The sequence below is a fragment of the Penaeus vannamei genome, chromosome 1, assembly GCF_042767895.1.
Source record: "Penaeus vannamei isolate JL-2024 chromosome 1, ASM4276789v1, whole genome shotgun sequence".
NCBI classification, from domain to species: Eukaryota; Metazoa; Arthropoda; class Malacostraca; order Decapoda; family Penaeidae; genus Penaeus; species Penaeus vannamei.
In genome coordinates, this window is record NC_091549.1 from 37459677 (window position 1) to 37474676 (window position 15000).

Genomic DNA, 15000 nt, shown 5'->3' on the forward strand with positions numbered 1-15000 from the left:
TATACTTCACACTAGGATATCGAATATTACGACCAGCGCTTCTTTCTCCACGCTGGAAAAAGGAATAAAATTCGAAACTATCTCCCTTGCACCTCCCGTAAAAATGAAAGGTGATATCCCCGGGTTGCGTTACCTCGTGGTATTGTGGCCATGATCAAAATTCGTGAAGGTTATTGACCACATTGTTATGAGGCCTGATCTTGCAGTAGCTGCATGATGCAATAACGTGCAATATGTCCACAGGTCGGCCGAAAAATAACGCGATAAAAAGGAAGAAAGAAAAAAGCTGGGAATGGCACGATATCAAGGGGGGAAAGACAAGACAAGGAGAACGTGAAGACAGTATCTCTACCCTTTTTTATCCATCCCTTGACCTTCACCTCCATCAGTCCTCCTTCCTTTCCCTCCCCCTCCTCTTTCCCTTTGACATCCTTTCCTCCTTGAGCTTACCCTCTTCCTTCCTTCTTATACCTCTCCTCTTTCACCCGTGGATCCCTTTCTGCCTTCCTCCTTAGGCCTCCCTTCCCCTTTCACCCTTTAATCCTATCCTCTTCCTCCTTAGACCTGCTTTGCTCTTTCCTTCCTTGGATTCCTCTCCCCTTTCCTCCCAGATCTCCCCCACTCTCCTCCTTGACTCTCCCCTTCCCCAGAATCACCCTCCCTTTCCTTCTACCCCCCCCCCCCGTTTTTCTTCCGTGGATTCCCCTTCCCTTCCCTCTAGGATCTCCCCTATTTTCCTCCTGGTACCCCCTTTCCTCTTTGACTCTTCCTTTTCCTCCTCAGCACGACCCTCTTTCCACATCAGTCCAGGACACGTGTCAGTTCCGCCCTCTCTACACTGGAAGGTCGCGACGTCCCTTGTCCCTGCCTCCTGACCAGTGTTGGACGATAACCAAGTGTAAGAAGGAGGAGGAGGAGGAGGTACCCCCACCCCCTCACCCGCGCCCTTCCCGCCTTCACCGCTCCTCTCCTCCTCACTTCCTTACGTCATCACATTGTTCCTCTCTCTTCCTTGACTCAGTCGCTCCCTTTCTGTCTCTGATCTCGACACCTTGGAGATTTTGTTGACAACATCCCCGTGGTCGCGGCATGTAGGACTCTCAGCGGATTACCTCTATGCATCCGAGTATTTCTGTGTATGTGTATGTTGTGATATGTTGTGCTGTGTTGCGATATGTTGTGTTGTGCTGCGCTGTGCGTGCGTATGCTTCCCATTTCCCTTACCTAAATATGTGACTGTGAGTATAACAGTGTGTGTATATGTGAATGTGAAAATAATTGAGTGTCTGTACAGATGCGCATAAGTATTAAGTAAATGTGAATGTATCCCTCCCTAATTAACCGAGCCTACATTCCAGCCTATTATCGAATGATGCTTTCGGACCTTTACCCACCCCCTACTCCCTCCCGCCCCCTCCCACAGCCCACATCTTCCCATAGAGACTCCCCACACTCACAACCCCCTCCCCCATCCTGCTCTATTCACCCTAACCAAATCCCGTTTTCTCTCGATTTCCAATTTCATCGATTCGTTTTCATTTTATCTATCCTAAAACTGAAATTCCTCGTGTTTTTTTTATTTTTATTAGTCGTAAAACAAACAAGATCTCTTTATCTTTACGGCGGAAAGCTTACCTGGGTTCGAGCCCCGACATTCCAAGGCGCTTTATCATGAATACAAATTAATTAATTGTAGAATGACCGTTAGGCATCCGCGCTGTGTATGCGTAGGTATCCACGTGTATATGTAAGGGGGAGGGAGTAAGTAGATGGGCAGACAGAAAGAGAAACCGAGATAGATAGATAGATGGATAGAAAGAGAGAGAGAGAGAGGGGGGAGGTAGAAGGAGAGTGAGAGAGAGGGATAGAGAGAGAGGGGGAGGGAGGGAGAGAGGGTGTGAGGGAGGAAGAGGGGGGAAGGGAGGGAGAGGGGGGAAGGGAGGGAGAGGGGGGAAGGGAGGGAGAGGGGGGGGAAGGGAGGGAGAGGGGGGAAGGGAGGAGAGGGGGGAAGGGAGGGAGGGGGGAAGGGAGGGAGAGGGAGGAGGGAGGGAGGGAGGGAGGGAGACAGAAAGAGAGAGAGAGAAGGAGAGAGAGAGAGAGAGAGAGAGAGAGAGAGAGAGAGAGAGAGAGAGAGAGAGAGAGAGAGAGAGAGAGAGAGAGAGAGAGAGAGAGAGAGAGAGAGAGAGAGAGAGAAGGGGGGATGAATGTTAGACAGGTGCGTACGATAACCCATATGACCATCACACCTGCTGCTGACGTTAATGTCAATACACCTGCACATTCACTACTCTTCTACTTACGGATAAGTATTATGGAAGGTATTGTAATGCAAGAACCTTATATTCCTCCACTACAGAGGATTGGCTGAAGTCTTACAAAATGATTTTGCAGTCGATGAAGCTGAATACAAGTACATGCACAGGTCTGTAGATGACGGTAACAGCTACAACTACATCCGGGTAGTCATATCAGGGTGCACGCTCGGACAGCCCATTGTGGTGGGAACAACCGACAACAGCAAATTTTCCTATAACATTCAGGGTATCTTTACGGAACTCTACTTTGGACATAATATGCGGGCGCACACTCACACAAACACTAACAAACAAACACACACACGCACTCATGCATACATGGACGGAGCGGACGCACGTGCGTTTTCTTGCACATACACGGATAGAAAGACAAACACACATACATACATGCACAGACACGACCTCGACAAATACACCATTATAGCCATACAAGGAGAAAAACCATTACGCATGCAGGGGCTGTCATGTGAAGGTCATGCAACTGGAGGAAGAAAACACGCAGATGTAACGGGCAACGCTTGAAGAGCAGAGGGAGGAAGAGGAGATCATGCAGAGAGGATGGTCCACCATTTGCGAATTGAGAATCATGCAGCGCACATGACGTCAAGGGGGAGGAAAAGAGACAGTTGGATGGGGGAAAGCATAAGTAAAGGAAGGCGTCATGCGCGTGAAGGGAGGTTTTCGCAAGAATAATAATTACGCCAAGCAGGAAGCCATGCAAAGAAAAGCGAGCAGTGCGGGAACGCCGCGCAAAAAAGAAAGCCCACGGAAGACAACAAGGTAGCAGAAGCAACGCGCATAAAGTAAGCCGCGTAGGGGGAAGGGAGTGCATTCCCGAAAACAGAATCATGCACAAATCCATGCAAGGATGTCGGAGCGGGAGAGCAGGGGGCATCAGGTGTTACAGGGGCGGGGGGAAGTGCCACGCAGCCTTTACCCCCCCCCCCATTTCCCCCGCCCCCACCGTGCCATTTCGCCGCGTGCCGGGATGCCGACGCTAATCCAGCGTTATCTCACATGATCTCGCGACAGAAGAGCGGCGGAGCCAGCTATTCACATCATTTTCCTTGTCAGGGCATTTCAGCCGGGAACGTCTGAGCGCGGATTCCTTCCTTCTGGCGGTAACTTTCCACATTTCCTATTCTTATTATCTTGTAATTATCACTGCTATTATTATCATTACTATACTGCTAACATAGTATTATCATTACTGCCATTATCATATCCTCCATCGCTTGAACTTGCATTTCCTTAATCTTTTTTACTCTTTACACACACGATGCTTTCGTTTTTATAGTTGCCTGCTAAGTTCAAACTGGATTTTTTTTTAATCTGTCGCACTCGTCGGCTTCCTCTCATTAGCACTCGCTGTCACTGCCTTCCCGAGTCCAGTGTCTACTAATGTAAGAATGCGTGTAATCACCTTTCTCTCTCTCTCTCTCTCTCTCTCTCTCTCTCTCTCTCTCTCTCTCTCTCTCTCTCTCTCTCTCTCTCTCTCTCTCTCTCTCTCTCTCTCTCTCTCTCTCTCTCTCTCTCTCTCTCTGTGTGTGTGTGTGTGTATGTGTGTGTGTGTGTGTGTGTGTGTGTGTGTGTGTGTGTGTGTGTGTGTGTGTGTGTGTGTGTGTGTGTGTGTGTGTGTGTGTGTGTGTGTGTGTGTGTGTGTGTGCGTGTGTGTGTGTGTGTGTGTGTCAGCGCGTGCTATATGTGCAGAACTGTACGTGTGTTTGTATGGGCGTAGAGTATAAGTAAAGCTTAGAGTAAATATGCATGTGCGTACGTGTGCGCGTCCCTCTTGTAAGCCCCTCACTATTCTCAAAGGGAACCTACTCTCTCCCCCCCCTCCCCCTCCCCGCCACCCCCTATCACCACTTCACAACCTCTCGTGTTATGACCTCAGCATCTTTTCACGTTCGCAGGCAGCCTTTCCTTCAAATGTAAATTCCTTCTGACAAGGTATCAAACGTAATGCCTTTTCCATAGTCATGAATTGGCACTTTTTACGGAATGCGATTTTTTGGTCGCTTAGTGTTGTTATTTTAATGTTATTTATTCTAAAATAACATTATCATAATTCTTAATATCATTAACATCATACTATTACAATGATTATCAATGTTGTTGTTACGATTATCAATTCTTCTGACGCTTCAGTTATTATTATCATAGCTGCTATCATTATCATCTTTAAAAGTTGTTGATATCATTACGACGACCATCTTGATCACCACCATAAAAAAGACATAAACAAATCACGCCTCATATTTTAACAAGTCGCCCTACCCATCTCCCGCCATTTCACGAATCCGCGCGCTCGGGACGACGCACGCTGCAACACTAAAAAACGTCCCACGCAATTCTCTCCCAAGCTCACCTGGTCTCCCCCCCCCCCCTCTTCCCCTCTCTCCCCAACCCACCTGCTACTCCTTTAACCCTTTGCCTCCGCCCACTCCCAGGACCCCACCCAGGACTCTCACCCGCTCCTACGCCTACACTTGCTGTTTTTTCTTCTTTTTTTTTGCGCCTCGTTCTTGCACACCCGTCCTCGGATACCTGACCCGCATGCAGATGGCGGGAGGAACGATCTCTCTCTCTCTCTCTCTCTCTCTCTCTCTCTCTCTCTCTCTCTCTCTCTCTCTCTCTCTCTCTCTCTCTCTCTCTCTCTCTCTCTCTCTCTCTCTGTATCTCTCTCTCTCTCTCTCTCATTCTCCATACCACAAATTCAAAAACTTGAAGCACTTCTTCGACATTCAATCGGCGTGCATCTATTTATCTGTTTATTCTTCGCTGTTTATGTACAGGGAGGAGCAACTTTAAACTAAGATATCGAGTCTCAGCTGAGCTCTTTTTACCTTTGCATTGTTGCTTCTTTTAGCCTCGGCTCTTGACGCTGCGTCGTGGGCGACTCAAAAGCAACAGAAATAGAGAACATTTCTTTTTTTTCGTTTTCATTTACTTCGACTTTTTTTACCGTCCACTTTTATCTTACTTTCCCGCTGTGATTTCGTCATGTCATTCGCATGTACGTCCATTGCTTCCTCCGACGTGATATCTTTTGCAACTTCCGCCGCGTGGAAAAAGTGCTGGAAAAACATGCAAACGGATTATTCTTCAACTTTCTCTTATCTTGTTATCATAATGAATGGAACGAACAAAACATACGTATTCATGTTTTGATATGCAGTTTGATATTGTATGTGAATGTGGGAAGAGAGAGAGAGAGAGACAGAGAGAGAGAGAGAGAGAGACAGAGAGAGAGAGAGAGAGAGAGAGAGAGAGAGAGAGAGAGAGAGAGAGAGAGAGAGAGAGAGAGAGAGAAAGGGGGGAGGAAACAAGGAAGGAAAGAGAGGAGCGAGGAGATGGAGAGAAAGCAATAAAGAAATAAAGAAAGAGAGAGACGGAATCGCCCTCAATCGCTCCATCCCGCGTTTATTTCCGCCCACATAATCCACCGGGAGGAGTTATCCCATTATCCCACATCTTCCGCCCCTCACAAATGGGTCGGCAGCGCTATTGATTGCCAATTCCTCCTTCGGGCGGGGGCGAGGGCGGCCGCGGTCATCGGCAGCGGGTTATCGGCGCGGGCCGAAGGGCGGCGCGCAGCGGGAGCGACGCCTTTGCGGGGCGATAACAAGGCGACGCGACTGCCGTTCTGCCGTTCGGGGCGCGGCGGCCGGAACGACGGGCGCGCTGGGTCGCGGATCACGCTCCGGTGCGACCAGCTGGCGGAGGCGCTTTTTCGTCGCCTTCTCCCTTTCGCTGCCGCTACTATCTTCGCGTGTGCGCGTGCGTGGATGCGTGGATGCGTGTGTGTGTGTACGCGAGAACACATGGCTAATATATTCCTCCAAGTCATTAACCTCTGTCGCCCCCCCCGCCCTCCCACACCCATTACCTCCACCTCATCGCCCTTGCCAGTCAGTCCTTCCCATCGCCGTCTCGCCTCATCTCGCAACATCTCCGCCTCATAACCATTCCATCAAGCACCTCCGCCCCGCCTCATCAGCCAACCCGTCAGACAGCTTCCGAAAATGACATAAAGACTGTCAGAACTTTGCAATCTTCTCCCCCCCTCCTCCTCCGTTTACTTCCCCTACTCGCCCTACTGTTCTCCTCCTTCCTTTCAGTCTCTTCATCTCTTCGTCTCTCGCTCTCCCTCCCTCCTTCCCTCTCTCCCCATTTCTTTCCCTTATTACCGGCCGCCACCTTTCCTTCCCTTTCCCTCTATCTTCCTTCCTTCCCTCTTTCTTTCACCCTCTTTCCCGTCCGCCCTCCCTCTTTCTTTCTCTTATTCCTGTCCGCCCCTCTTCCTACTCTCTCTTCCTCCCTCCTTCACCCACCCTCCCTCCCTCCCCCCGTCCCTCCTTCCCACTCATCCCCCCCCTCCTCCCACTCCTCCAAGGCAACGTCAAGCCAGAAATCTGTCATCTCATCTCGGTCTCTCACGCGTCATCTCTTTGACTCGCGGATTTCGAGTCGGAAGGAAGGAAGCCTTTCTCTATTTTCTCCGACGATAATGGAAAACGGACTATGTGGAAGAGGGAGAGAGGGCGAGGAAGGAGAGAGGGCGAGGAAGAAGGAGAGACGGCGAGGAAGAGAGAGAGGGCGAATTGCGAAACAAATTACAACAAACACAGTAAATCAGTCGATAAAGGCGATAAAGTTAACTATCAAAATATGAAAATAATAATAATAACAAATTTAAAACAAACAATAGAACCAGTAATAGTACCAACAACAAAAGAAAAAGCGAACGGAATCAACATCAACGTCAAAATAAAGTAAAAATCCTAAACAAATGATCTTAAAAAAGAACAAAAAACCATGAGAAAAGTGAAGAGAAAAAGATCATAAAAAATATCCTGAAGAAAAAAAAAAAATATATATATATATACAACCCAGGACCAAAATTCCGTAACAAATTATCCACCCCCTCAAAAAAAAAAAAAAAAAAAAAAAAAAAAATCCTACCCCAAAAAATGTCATGTGCGGAAGAAAGAAAAAAAAGGAATCATCCAAAGACAGAAGACTTTAACGTAGGAAAGGAGAAGGAGCGGAGGATGTCTCGGCGACGCTCACCCAGCCGCAAACTTGAGGCTGAGACTGCAATAACAAAGTCAAAAAAAGGAGAACATTCCCCTCCACCCCCGCCCTGTGAACAAAAAGAAGGTGAAATGTTTTTTTCATTTCTTTTTTTGGAGGTCTTTTTTGCTTATATTTTTGGGCGTTTTTTTGCGTTTTTTTTTCTTTCTTTTTCTTCTTTTTGAGTCCTTTTTTGTCTTTTTAATTCGACGTCTTTCTTGTTAATAACTTTTTACTTGTCTTAAGGGGCAATTTTGGGGGAGAGGGAGGAGGAGGAGGAGGAAGAGGAGTAGGAGATGGAGGAAGAGGAGATGGAGGAGGATGAAGGAGAGGGAGAGGAAGAAGAGGAGGTGGAGGAGGAAGAGGAAAAGGAAGAGGAAGAAAAAGAGAAAGAGGAAGAGGAAAAAAAAAGAAAAAGGAAAAGTAAGAAGAAGAAAGAATGAATGACAGGAGGAGGAGGAAGACGAAGAAGGAAAAGAATAGGAGGGAGAGAGAATGTCGTGTCAGCTCGAGGTGCAGACAGGAAAAGTACAGACCATCACCGCCATCGACAACAAATACAAACATGATAGAATGAAAGAACTGATGAGAAAACAAACGCCGCGCCGCCGCCGTCGCGTTCTGCTGTCACTCAAGATCTCTCCGTCCAAGATTCACTCGCGGGATCCCCTTCGAGTGAGAAGTGGTTTCACAGGTAAAACTTGGATAGTAACCTAATACGTGCTCTTTCTGTCAGCGAAATAATGTGTTCTTAAACCATCAGAAATAATCAATAAATAACAAAAGAAGTGGAACCCCAAGTCATTTGCAATATGATTAATCAAAGTGAATATATATATATATATATATATATATATATATATATATATATATATATATATATATACACATAAATATATATATATATATATATATATATATATATATATATATATATATATATTGTGTATAAAGAGTACGTTTGTGCGTGTGCGTGTGCACGCGTGTGTGCGTATATGCATATAAGGGCACGAGTACTCGATCTCCCCCTCCCCTCCCCTCCCCGGGGAGGCTGTTGCCATCCACCGGTCGTGATGATCCCCACAACACCGTGTCCGCGAGTCGCAACACTGCAACCTTGTTTCGTAAACGATTTTCATTGTTTGACCTGAGTCAGCAAGCTCATAATTTTGCAAATGCCACAACTTTTCGGTAAAACGAAACTATCTATTTCCATCAGCTCTGCATTCATAAACTTTATCAGGAATATCTGTCATGTCGCATGCGTCAATCATATGTCCAGTTATCGTTTTAACCAGCCTTAAACTTTCAATCACTGTCATTATCATTATTGTCATCATCAACACTATAAATCAGTGAGAGCTGACGAGATGGCTATAAATCAGAACGAAAAAAACAGATAACGAACACCAATCAAATGGCGCCAATAGACCAGCCCATCCCAACTAACATTCTTTTATTATCACTATCATAACAGATGAACGGCCCGAGACCATTTCAACCCTTCGACCCCAGTTCCTCCTCCGTCCACCTCGAAGAAGCCGCCGGCGGGAGAGTCAGCGCCATCTCTCGGCCGCGACGGAATATTTACACCCCATAAACAAAACAAGTTCTCCAAGCGCAACCGGTGCAGTTGTCACCCTGTTTGCTCATGCACTCAGCGCGCCGGCCTTGAGGGGCTTTGCGAATTGGGAAATTTGACTTTTATTAACAATGCCATTTAATGTCTGTGCAAGAACAATGCGCATTACTGGCATTACATACGTCGGGCGCCGGGGGTGCTTGCGCGCGCGTGTGAGTGTGTGTGTGTGTGTGTGTGTGTGTGTATGTGTATGTGTGTGTGTGTGTGTGTGTGTGTGTGTGTGTGTGTGTGTGTGTGTGTGTGTGTGTGTGTGTGTGTATGGGTGTGTGTGTGTGGGTGTGTGTGTGTGTGTGTGCGTGAGTGTGTGTGTGTGTGTGTGTGTGTGTGTGGTGTGTGTGTGTAGTGTGTGTGAGAGAGAGAGAGAGAGAGAGAGAGAGAGAGAGAGAGAGAGAGAGAGAGAGAGAGAGAGAGAGAGAGAGAGAGAGAGAGAGAGAGAAGAGAGAAAGAGAGAAAGAGAAGAAAGAGAGAGAGAGAGAGAAAGAGAGTGAAAAGAAGGAGAGAGAGAGAGAGAAAGAAAGAGAGCGAGAGCGAGAGAGAGAGAGAGAGAGAGAGAGAGAGAGAGAGAGAGAGAGAGAGAGAGAGAGAGAGAGAGAGAGAGAGAGAGAGAGAAAGAAAGAAAGAAAGAAAGAAAGAAAGAAAGAAAGAAAGAAAGAGAGAGAAAGAGAAAGAGAGAGAGATCAGAAAGGCCAATATAATGAGAGAGGAGCGAATCAACAAAGGGATTTCTCATCAGAACCGTCTCGAGGTTGGACCAGCAACTGGCCAACCGCTCGCCAAAACAACTCAGAGAAATTAAAACAATGCACACAAAAGAATGTAGGAAAAGAAAAAAAGAAAAACAAACGCAATTAAATAAATGTTAAATAACATAATCGTTCCGTACATTCGTAATTTTCGTTCTGAACAAACCAATTATCCGAAATCAGCATAAACACGCCGTTTCGACAGACTGTGGATAACGCCAATCAATATTGCGAAACGAGGTCACATAAAATAAACATCATGAAAGACCGGGATGGGATTATTCCAGGATATCAGACCGATCAAGGGCGCTGGGTGAGTGTGAGGCGAGTGTGAGGAGAGTGAGAGCGAGGCGAGTGGAAGAATGGGATTATAAATGAGTTATTGAGTGTGAGGTGAGTCTGTGAATATGATTGTAACAGAGTGAGTGAGCGTAAGTAGGAGTATTTGTACTTTAAGTGTGGAAGGGGCACGGATGTGTGTACTGGGGAGTTGTGATCGTGCGGAGGGAGAGGGAGGTGGAAGCGGAGGTGGAGAAGGAGGGAGGAAAAGAGGGAGAGGGAGGGACAGGGACAGGGAGGGAGAGAGGGAGAGGGAGGGATAGAGCGAGAGAGGGAGGGAGAGGAAGAGGGAGAGGGAGAGGGAGAGGGAGATGGAGAGGGAGGGAGATGGAGAAGGAGGGAGATGGAGAGGGAGGGAGGGAGGGAGGGAGGGAGGGAGGGAGGAGAGGGAGAGGGAGAGGGAGAGAGAGGGAGAGGGAGAGGGAGAGGGAGAGGGAGAGGGAGAGGGAGAGGGAGAGAGAGAGGAGAGGAGAGAGGGAGAGGGAGAGGGAGAGAGAGAGAGAGAGAGAGAGAGAGAGAGAGAGAGAGAGAGAGAGAGAGAGAGAGAGAGAGAGAGAGAGAGAGAGAGAGAGAGAGAGAGAGAGCAAGCATCAGAAAAGGTGAACTTGAAAAAATCAATATATTTCGAGGCCGGCGCCATACGATTGTAAGAAGCCAGGTCATGTAACAACGACCGGAAAGCATTGTTATCCATATATATATATTTTTTTAATCCAAGTCATTTCGGTTAAAAGCAAGATCACAAATCACTCAGCAATATTTATCATTACCCTAACGTCATTTTTTTTCTAATATAAAAGGGGGGGGGCATTATTCTCGGCGCTGATCATATATATATCTGTAAACGATATCACTTTTACAAACTCACACTCAAAATAACCGACTGTATCACCCTCATTTCCATCATCCTTGGACATAACTTACATGACACCATCAATACGATCGCCACAAAATCACTATAACTACCACGTCCATCGGTCTTTACGATCCGATGGTGCACGGTTCCACTTACACCCGATGTTGGAGAAAAGTTTTGAGAGAAAAAAAGGTAAATTACTCGTCGCCACCATGTGACACACACTCGCCCACTGGTTAATATGTCATCCACGTAAAACACCACTAAACAGCCCATTAACAGATGTCTTGGGCCGTGGCAGGCAGGGAAACAGCGAGGGCTGAGTACCTTTTACGAGCCCTTGGGAGATAAACCCTGAGGAGCCCGTAAGGACAGAAAAAAATCATACACGTTCTGTAGAAGAGGCGTGGCGTTGGTGATGTCTGTCGACCTGTAACGTCGCAGAACTGTCAGTTTCTTACTCTGCTTTTTCTGTTGCAAGCAAAACCCAAGGCCGTTTGAATTTCGCAATATATGTTTACACTGTAACACATGAGCAATCACATTGGAAATAACACAATCGTTGCACAAATATATTTTTGAAATCACTTTGCACTGAACACTCTTGACCAACATTCAGCGGGGTCACTAAACTCCATTACAAGAAGAAAAAGCAATTAAAGATATAAACACGTGACACAGGTGTTCTGCAGGTGTTCAAGACTTGTACATGAAACATATTCAGTAACCCTGAAACACATATTCAACGTAATTCACATCCTTCTACGCTCTATCCAAATCTCCTCTCTAAGGATACCACATGCCACATATCCACAACACCACATGAAAGGTTTCATATTTCTCTGTATGGCCCACATGACACTCTGCCTGAGCGGTAGTGCCCGGACGAACTGGGACACACTCTCTCGCACGCAGCACCAGTGACAGACTGCGGCACCATGCCACTGGGACCCTGGCAGCTGCTGGCTGTGCACTTCCCTCCCTCCCTCCCCCTCCCCTCCGCTCTGTTCTTCTCGCGCTCCCTCTCCCTCTCTTTCGTATAACCTCCCTCCGGAAGTCACTGCGTTTTTATATTCGAATTATTAATTCGTTGGCGTGACAAACTATCACGACATGCATCGAAGAACGGAATAACGGCAGCTGCGGTGCGTCGAGTACGGCTTTTTTCTGGCACTTTTATCCTGTCATCAGTGCCATTTTACTGCTGCGAGTGCCAAAAAAGATACGTTTCATATCGATATCGTGTTTTTTCTTCTTTTTTTCTTTTTCTTGTGAAAGAGAGAAAGGAAGCTAACGAGAGCGGGATGGGAGGGAACCGCAGTGCCAATTGGTGCCATCATAACAGAGGCAAGCAACAATGCTGTCACTCAACTTGCCAACTGTGCCTCTGATCAAGCTGGTGAGAAGGACAACCAACCTGTTGCCTCGCGCCCACTGCCATCTCCTGCTGTCACCTCAACCTTCAACCAGAGAGATCTATTATGTCAACTTCTGACATTAAGATCATATCCTGAACTTTCCACGCCTCGCATGTGTCATTATCAGAGAACGGTGATGTCACTGCAAGATGCATCCTTGGAATTTGGGGATATTCATAATACATTCTGACATTTTTAACCGCTGCGACGTTTTATTTTCTATATTGTAATACGCAGCATAATTAATAAATGAAGACGCGGCGTTTTTGGTATTTTAAGAAAAGTAAATAACCAAAAATTGGGATGCAAAAAAAGCTTGGATAATTAAGTCAATTATCCTTACTGAGAAGCGTGTTAAAATGCAAATTTCATTGAATTCTTTTACGGCGACAATATCCATTTCAACCGGTGGTTTCCGTGCGCGCTCCCCATATTACCCGTCACTGTCCTCCAAGTAACACTATCGCGTTACATCTGCACTATCCTATAATTTTCACTGTCGCGGCTATTGTCGTTCTGAGGTAATGGCTGAGTCCCTTTATTTGCTTTCATTTCTCACAGCCTTTCTATAAGCATGTACATCACTGGATATCGGTTTCATTGCATTATCTAGCATTTATTTCTATACATACACGAATGCCTGTGTCAGTGCAACGTGTCGCGAAGTTCGAGTCACAGGTAACCAGGTGTCAGCGACTGGCACTTGTTGAACTTGTTCTGGGTACCCCGGCAGTGTAACCAGATCCCCCCAGTCTTACGTCACAGCACCGTAACGTCTGACACAGCACAGTGTAGACAGGTAGCTAATGGGTGGGCCGTAGGGGATGGCGAGGGGGCGGGAGCGAGGGCTGTTGCCTCCCCCACGCCCACACGCGCGGCCGCAGCCCTTCGTAAGTTTTCACACTATTCCACACGCCTTGCACACGATGACGATCACTTCCGGTACCCTGATCGCCCAACCGCCCAACGTGATACGCCAACCAGACCGAGACGCAAAAAAACGAAGGAACACGCGTCATCAAGGTCTCGCTGTGTATCTTCTTCACGTTTTTTTGTCTCTCTCTTCCCTTCTTCCTTCCATTCCCTCTCCGTGTGATATGGTAGGATGACAGAGCTCGAAGCCTCAAGCACATGTCACGTCAGTTGGAAGGAACGTCATGTCTTTCCCAGGGCTCACGCCTCGTCCTCCCTCCGAACGGGAGGTGATGAGGGTCCTTCGAGCATCCTGCGCGGCGCCACACGCCCCCAACCCGCTCACCAGCGACGTCGGACGGAGAGCCGCACGGGGAAGGAGGAGGCTGGAGAGAGGCGCTCGGGTGGTGGCCTGCACCGACCCTCACGCCAGCCGCGCGACCACTGACTGAGCCCTGCCGCTGCCTGCTGCTGGCCTGCCACCCAGACCTGCCTCCCTGCCTCCTCTCTCCCCGCCTTCCCTCCCTTCGCTGCCTCCTCTCCCTCCCTCTTCTCCCTCTCCCTGTCCCTCTCCCATCTTCCACCAACCGGCTGCCGGCATTATTACAACCAAAGTCTAAATGCCACAAACCGACCAGAATCTTGCCACCAACACAGCTTATACCCAGGTGAAGGGGGCACCCCCGCGCCCACCCTCTCCCTCCCCCCGCACGGCGCCTCACTACACATTACTGAAGGTATAATCACATGGCCTCGTGAGAGTCTTTTCATTGTGCGGTTTCTTATTTCATGGAACTTTTTTCATTCCTTATGAGCTTGCATAATTTATTTTTATTTCATGGCTGTTATTTGGCGCATCTTATCTGGCTTGGATACCCCTTGCTCTTTGCTATAAATTCCTACGTTGGACCTCAATATTTTGGACTTGCTTTGGAGAACTTTACGAAAACCGGGGTCAATATTATTTTTCCTTTCGGCCAGTGATCATTAACATTTATTTTTTTATTTCTGTGCGTGTGCATTTATGAATAACTAGGCATAAGATAATCGATGTACTAAAATTCCATGCTTCCCACACAATAAAAAAATCTAATGCTTAACACAGGCTCTATTTATCAAAAGCAGCTATAATTAATATCAATCCGTGGTGCATGATACTGCACACTCTGGCAGGCAGGCGAGAGCAATACCCGCCCTTGTTGACAAATTGCAGCTAGCATTGCAGGGCACGATCCCTACGCCCCTCTATCCGTGTCCCATAATTAATTACCTGTTCGTAGGTATATCATTTGTCACCTTGACCTTGAGTTTGTGTTCTATGCTCATTCACGGGCCCTTCGCTGTTCATGAGGGCTTTAGTTTTACTTTTAGCTGTGAACAAAGAAGATATCCAAAATCTGCTTTTCTCATGCATCAACCTCCCAGAAGATTCAGTAATGGGTGGGCCGTTGGGGGTGGAGAGGAGGGGGGTGGTCCAGTCTCAATCCAAAAAGAATCTGAGCTGAAGTCCCTCACGAACCGCAAAAAAGTCGCGTTGTTTTCTGCGTCTGTTTTCTTGTCCATTGTTTCTGTCCCTGCTGGTGCCGCCGCTTTCAGTTGTCCAAAGGCCTAACAAGCCTAATGGCCGTCCCCAGAGGGCAGTCTGGCGGAGCCTCCTCTCGCCACACGAAGCTCGCAGTCATTTATCGATCGCATT

At 47.4% G+C, this 15000-nt stretch overlaps 1 protein-coding gene across 22 annotated transcripts in view; it reads right to left on the reverse strand.

The window, feature by feature from the left end:
* Positions 1–15000, reverse strand: part of by (focal adhesion protein tensin) — a 690412-nt gene that overhangs the window by 270053 nt on the left and 405359 nt on the right. The window contains exon 1 of one of the 22 annotated variants that reach the window (XM_070122661.1): positions 13651–13797. The exons of 20 other annotated variants lie outside the window; for them this stretch is intronic. The gene's annotated coding sequence lies outside the window, so the exon portion shown is untranslated. Of the gene's footprint in view, positions 1–11829; positions 11907–13650; positions 13798–15000 lie in introns of those variants that run through there. One more of the 22 variants, XM_070122667.1, reaches the window with a different exon arrangement.